This window comes from Neomonachus schauinslandi, chromosome 5 (assembly GCF_002201575.2).
Source record: "Neomonachus schauinslandi chromosome 5, ASM220157v2, whole genome shotgun sequence".
NCBI classification, from domain to species: Eukaryota; Metazoa; Chordata; class Mammalia; order Carnivora; family Phocidae; genus Neomonachus; species Neomonachus schauinslandi.
Genome location: NC_058407.1, coordinates 164,501,402 through 164,507,818, shown reverse-complemented (window position 1 = coordinate 164,507,818; position 6,417 = coordinate 164,501,402). Strand labels below are relative to the sequence as shown.

At 39.1% G+C, this 6,417-nt stretch overlaps 1 non-coding gene across 1 annotated transcript; it reads right to left on the bottom strand.

Moving 5' to 3' along the window:
• Nucleotides 1-840: 840 nt before the first annotated feature.
• LOC123324948 lies at nt 841-947 on the bottom strand. The gene has a single exon (XR_006540125.1). It is a non-coding gene; the product is annotated as a U6 spliceosomal RNA (small nuclear RNA).
• Nucleotides 948-6,417: the final 5,470 nt, after the last annotated feature.

Genomic DNA, 6,417 nt, shown 5'->3' with positions numbered 1-6,417 from the left:
ACATATCGTGATACTACATCACTTTCTCTCCCCCAAACTCATTTCAGTCTTCAGAATCCTATTCAGGCCGGGATTATCCAAGTTGATATTAACAAAAGCTTCCATTTAAAAGTTAAGGGGAAACGTACTTTTAAAAGAAGCAGTAAATGAAGATAAAGGCTGAAATAAATAAATTGTAAAACATAAAGCAGGAGAATGATAAATTAGTTCAAATGCTGTTTTTTTGATAAGACTACTAAAATAAACAAACTTCTGACAAATATAATTAAGGGAACATTTTTAATTAGAAATGAGGAAGGAGATAGGACAAAATATAGAAAACAGCTTTTTTGCTCCAAATCCAAAGAGAATACTGTTAGCTAATAAATGGAAATCTTCAATGAAATGAATAATTTCTAGAAAAATATAGATTACTAGAAATAACCCAAGAAATATAAATCTAAATAGAATAATAACCAAGGAAGAAGTTGAGGAAATGATCTGATAACAACCTAAAAAAGGTAGTTGGTCCCAGTGTTTCCACAAGAATAATTTTCATACTTTTAAGAAACAGATAATCACAATGTTGTATAAAACATCCAGAGTGCAAAACGAGATAAGAGTACCTTCATGTCCATTAGGCAAGCATGATCTTCTTCCTAAAGCCCAATAAAGGTAAAACACACCAAAAAGAAAATTATAGCCACCCATCCCAAGTGAATATGAATAGAAAAAACTTAAATAAAACCCTCACCTCTAAAAAGGAACTTGTTTTACTGGACTGCTTCAGATCTTTAGAGGGAAGATAAGTTCTAGGGTTTTTTGGTAACAGCTTTACTGAGATATAATTCTTACACCATAAAAAATAGGGAACACCTTACAAATGTGCATGTTATCGTAGCACAGAGGCCAGGCTAATCTTCTCTGTATCGTTCCAATTTTAGCATATGTGCTGTGAAAGCAAGCACAAGGGATAATAACTTTGTAAGTTAAGTTGGAAGAAATTATAAAGGATGGACAGTTTGTACATTGTAGAAATAAATAACCATTTGGTAAAGCTAGAACTAAAATCAAAGGAAAAATATCATCTGGAGAAAACATTCGCAGCAAATAGAAAACAGGGTTCATTTCTCTGTTAGGTAAAGAGCTTCTGTATACTGACACTGAAAACTTAAATCCCTATTATGCTAACTGGCAAAGAACTGAAGGAGACAATTCATGAAAACAGAGATGCTATTCGTAAACAAGCATGTGGGGAAACGTTCCACTTCACTTGCAATCAGAGATATAGCCACTCAAATAATGTTGTAGCATCCTACACCCACCACCTTTGAGGAATTTTAGAAATTATTCAGTATTACAACACTGTGGCAAAACCAGTCTCCGCACACACTGTTGGTAGCCACGTGAACTGACATCATCTCTTGGAGATCCATATCGGGGAATCATCTTAAAATGCCACAGTGTAGCTTTTTCTCCTATGGGATTTATAAAGAATAAAAAATAAAGGTACATGAGGTATTCATGGCAATGTCACTCTAACAACCAAAATTAATCAATCAATTAATTAATTAATAAAAGAGGATCTAAATCCAACAAAATTATTAAGGAAATGTAAACTATTGTTTGTAATTATAATAAAAATTACAGTTTATCAACCACCCTCACATACATTACTTCTCTTAGTCCTGAATGGTCTCAGGAGGTAGGTAGGAATTACTAAGAATCAGAAAAAGTAAGTGACTTGCCCCAAATTGCACAATCAGTGGCTATTGAACAACTGCTACCAAATCCCATGTTCTTGGAATGTGAAAGGGTAGTGATGAGTCTCTGCTCTGAGCCTGAGTTTCCTCATCCATAAAAGAGGGTAATACAAGTACCTAAAGAGTGACTATAAACATTAAATGAAGCTCTTAAAAATGGCTATAAAGTTCTTAGCACATAGCCAGGACTCAATTATTAAGAATAATGATAATAATATAGGGGGCCCTTGGGTGGCTCAGTCGGTTAAGCAACCAACTCTTGATCTCAGCTCAGGTCTTGATCTCAGGGTCGTGAGTTCAAGCCCCACATTGGGCTCTGCACTGGGTGTGGAGCCTACTTAAAAAAAAGAAGGAGAAGAAGAAGAAGGAGAAGGAGAAGAAGAAGAAGTAGTAGTAGTAGTAGTAGAAGGAGAAGGAGAAGAAGAAGGATAATATAAAATTGTACCAATCCAATACGATTACAGCAATGTAAACATCACAATTGGACAAGGCCGAGACAGAGTAAGGAATAATGAAAATCGGCACAGCAGATAAAGCACTTCTATTTTTGAATTATTTGGTTTTAGTACAACAGGGAGAAATCTGGAAGGAAACAAAATTAGAAGATACAAAAATCTCCTAAAATGAAGTGGCATTTTGAAGGGAGCCTAGCATTAAATCTGGGATCACTGCATCTACAACGTTTGAAATACTAAACTCATCCTGTACACCCCTGGAGATGCCATGTGGCGTGTGGGGACCACAGGCGGATGGCGCTGTTTCAGTTGCCCAAAGGACCAAGGAGGCATGTATTGGCCTCAATAATATACTAATGCTAGTGATTGTCTTCCTTAAAGATGAACTTTTTTTTTTTTTCTTAAAACTGAGACTCAGAAGCATCTCCAGAAAATCTCTGGGTAGTTGAGAATGGATCCAAGTCCACTCCTAACGAACAGCATCATTCCAGGGACACTGCTTGGCAGTGAGGAGGGTCATTGGCAAGACCAAGGAGAATGTGGTTACTTCTCCCTTTGGTCATGTGGCCAGAATCTACCCTCAAGGAGCAGGATAGACTTAGCCAGTGTTAGCCTCCAGTTGTAAATCTATGAATGGGAATAATTCCAACTACTGGAGAGACAGATGTCAGAGCAATGAGGAAAAGAGCTAGAGGCATTCCTTGGCTTTTCCTCCCAGAAAGTCAGCAAGGCCTGAAAATCTCTACCCACTACAAAGACATACATGGAACGTTTCTCGGCTGTCAGTTCCCTCACTGTCACAGGCTTGGGAAAGACAAATGGGATTAGGTGTAGCTGAGGGATAGACATGGAACGCATCCAGGCTGTGGTCTTGAGCTTGAATTGCGAACATCTACATGAGTCAGAACTTAATGTGGCTAGTATATGAGCTCCAAAAAAAGAAGTGACAAGTTGAGCAAAGGATATAAATTAAGAAGAGAAATGTCAGGGGATGACCCAGAACCTGGCATGACCAGAGGCTGAATCACACTGCGCTCAAACTCCTATGTCCAAATACCTACTCCACTTGGGATGTCAAAGAGCCATCTCAAATTTAATATGTCAAACACCAAGCTCCCCATCTTTGCCCTCACCTCCTCTGCCAATAGCCTTCCCATCTCAGGTAAGAGGCACCATCCTGCCAGGCCCTCAGACTCTTCTTTCTCTCACATCTCACATCCAATTCATCAGAAAATCCCACCCATGGGCTCTATCTTCAAGATATACCCCAATCCCTCCTCTTCTCATCACCACCACTACCACTATCCTGGTCCAAATCATCATCATCCCTTGCCTGTCTTCTTGTTATAGCCTCTTAACTGGTCTCCCCATTTCCACCTCTGTACACCACCAACTCTGTTCTCAACAGAGCAGCCAGGGGGACCCTCTGGAAACCGAAGTGGGATTACGGATGACACCTTAAAAAAACAAATCCATCAAAGAACTAATAAATTTATTTTGTCAAAATTAAGATCCACTCTTCAGAAGACACTGTTAAAATAAATAAATAAATAAATAAAATAAAAAACAACAAGCCACAGACCAGGAGAAAATATTTGCAAAGCATATATCCAACGAAGGACTTGTATCCAGAATATGCAAAGAACTCTCAAAGTTCAAAAATAAGAAAATAACACAATTTAAAAACTGGACAGGGGTGCCTGGGTGGCTCAGTTGATTTAGCATCCAGCTCTTGGTTTCAGCTCGGGTCATGATCTCAGGTCATGGGATCAAACCCCACATCGGACTCCATCCTCAGCATGGAGTCTGCTTGTCCCTCCTCCTCTATTCCTCCCCACTGTCCCAGCTCATGCTCTCTCTCTTTCTCCCTCAAATAAATAAATGAAATCTTTAAAAAATAAAAATAAAAAACTGGACAAATGATTTGAACAGACTACTACTACCCACTTATTAGAAAACAACTAAAATTAAAGTAACTGGTCATGCCATATATTGGTAAGGATGTGGAGCAACTGGATGTCTCAAACTGGTAACGGGAGTATAAAATGGTACAACCACATTGGAAAAGCATTTGATGATTTCTTAAAAAGTGAAGCCTGTATCCACCACATGATCTAACCTGTTACACTCCTAGGTATTTACCCCGGAGAACAGAAAGCAGATGCCCACTCAAGACTTGTACAGGAATGTTCAGAGCAGCTTCATTGTTAATAGCCAAACACTGGAAACAACCCAAAGCTCCAGAGAAATTGGATAAACAAATAGTAGTATGCCCATTCAATGGAATAATACTCAGCAATAAAAAAGAACGAACTATTGATATCACATGGATGAACCTTAAAATAATTATGCTGTGGGAAAGAGATCAGGCAAAAGAAGAGTACATACTTATGATTCCATTCATATAAAATTCTAGAAAACAATAATCTATAATGACTGACACCTGCTACAACATGAATGAATCTTAAGGACATTGTGCTAAGTGAAATAAGCCAGTCACAAAAAGACAAATACTGTGTGATTCCACCTTGATGAGATACCTAGAATAGTCAAGTTCATAGTCATAAAGAGGAATGCTGGTTGATAGCAGCTAGAGGAAGGGGCGAATGGAGTTGTTGTTTAATGGGCATAGAGTTCTAGTTTTGCAAGTTGATATTGGTCGTACAACGTGAATGGTCTTAACACTAATGAACTATACATGTAAAAATGGTTAAGATGGTAAATTTTATTATGAGTATTTTACCATAATTAAAACATTTTTAATGGTCAAATTGCACACTCTAAATACGTGTAGTTTACTGTATGTCACTTTTATCTCAATAATGCTGTTTTTAAATTTTTTATTTTATTTTTTAAAACTAAGTAGGATCATATTCTTTCTCTGCTCCAAACCTTCCATGGGCTTCCCATCCCTTCAGAAAAAAAGCCAAAGGTGTTGGAATAAGGCCTTGGATGATCTAGCCCCGAAACCAACAAGCCCGCACCCCCTTTTTTATCCCCCTCTCCTCATTCTAGCTACCTGGCCTCCTTGCCCTTTCTCAAACTCACCAGGTGCATTTCCAGGTCCTGTCTGCTTGGCCTGGAAAGATTTTCCCCCAGGTAAAGTCACGGCTCTCTTCCTCGCCTCTTTCAAGTCTTTAATCAAATGCCACCCTTTCTGTGGTGCCTTTCCCCACATGGTATTTAAAACAAAAGTCTTCCCCACCCCATAGGACCTCATCCCCCTTCCATGTGTTATTTTTCTACATAACACTATTTCTATTATCACTGTTGAATATATCACATTTGACTTATTTACTTTTATCTGTGTTTCCACCCACCAGAATTAAGCTCAGAGACACAGGGACCTGTTATGGTATTGTTCATTCATTATATTCCCAGCAACTGGTCCAGTGCCTGGCACACAGCAAATGCTTGATAAATTTGTGGAATAAATAAATGAGTGAATGAATTAATAAATGAAGGAAGGAAGGAAGGAAGGAACATTATATGACCTTGACAACCAGGTGTAAGGATCCTTTATGAAGGCACCCCAACCCACTCTATATAGCTGGACACCTGTCAAGCTTTATGGTTGTTTTTTTTTTAAGATTTTATTTATTTATTTGACAGAGAGACAGAGACCACAAGTAGGGGGAGTGGCAGGCAGAGGGAGAGGGAGAAGCAGGCTCCCCACTGAGCAAGGAGCCCAATGCGGTGCTTGATCCCAGGACCCTGAGGTCATGACCTGAGCTGAAGGCAGATGCTTAACTGACTGAGCCACCCAGATGCCCCAGGTTTTATGGTTTAAAAAGCTCTTTGCACAGACTTGATCCTTTCTGACCCTCACAACAGTGCTCTGACATGATGTCTTTATCCTTGTCTTTCTTACATAGAAGTGGAGGCTCAAAAAAGGCTAACTTGTTCAAGATCAAGGGGCCGAGAATGGCAGAGCCAGCCCTTAAACCAAGAACTTGCCATCAGTCACCAAATCCCATGCTGCCGCCCGAAGCACGTACATTTTTTCAACTTTCCTAGTCTCTCATTTCATTCATGATGGCATCGCTGACAGATTTTAACAGTTCAGTAGTTAACCCTTGTGCCATAAATTTCTATTTGTCACACCCAAAACTCGGTATTTTAGAAGGCTACCCTTCTGGTTTTTAAATGGAAATTGATGACATCGTGCTCCGGAGTACAGGAGCGGCAAACCCTCTCCTGAATTTCTCCATCTACCTCGA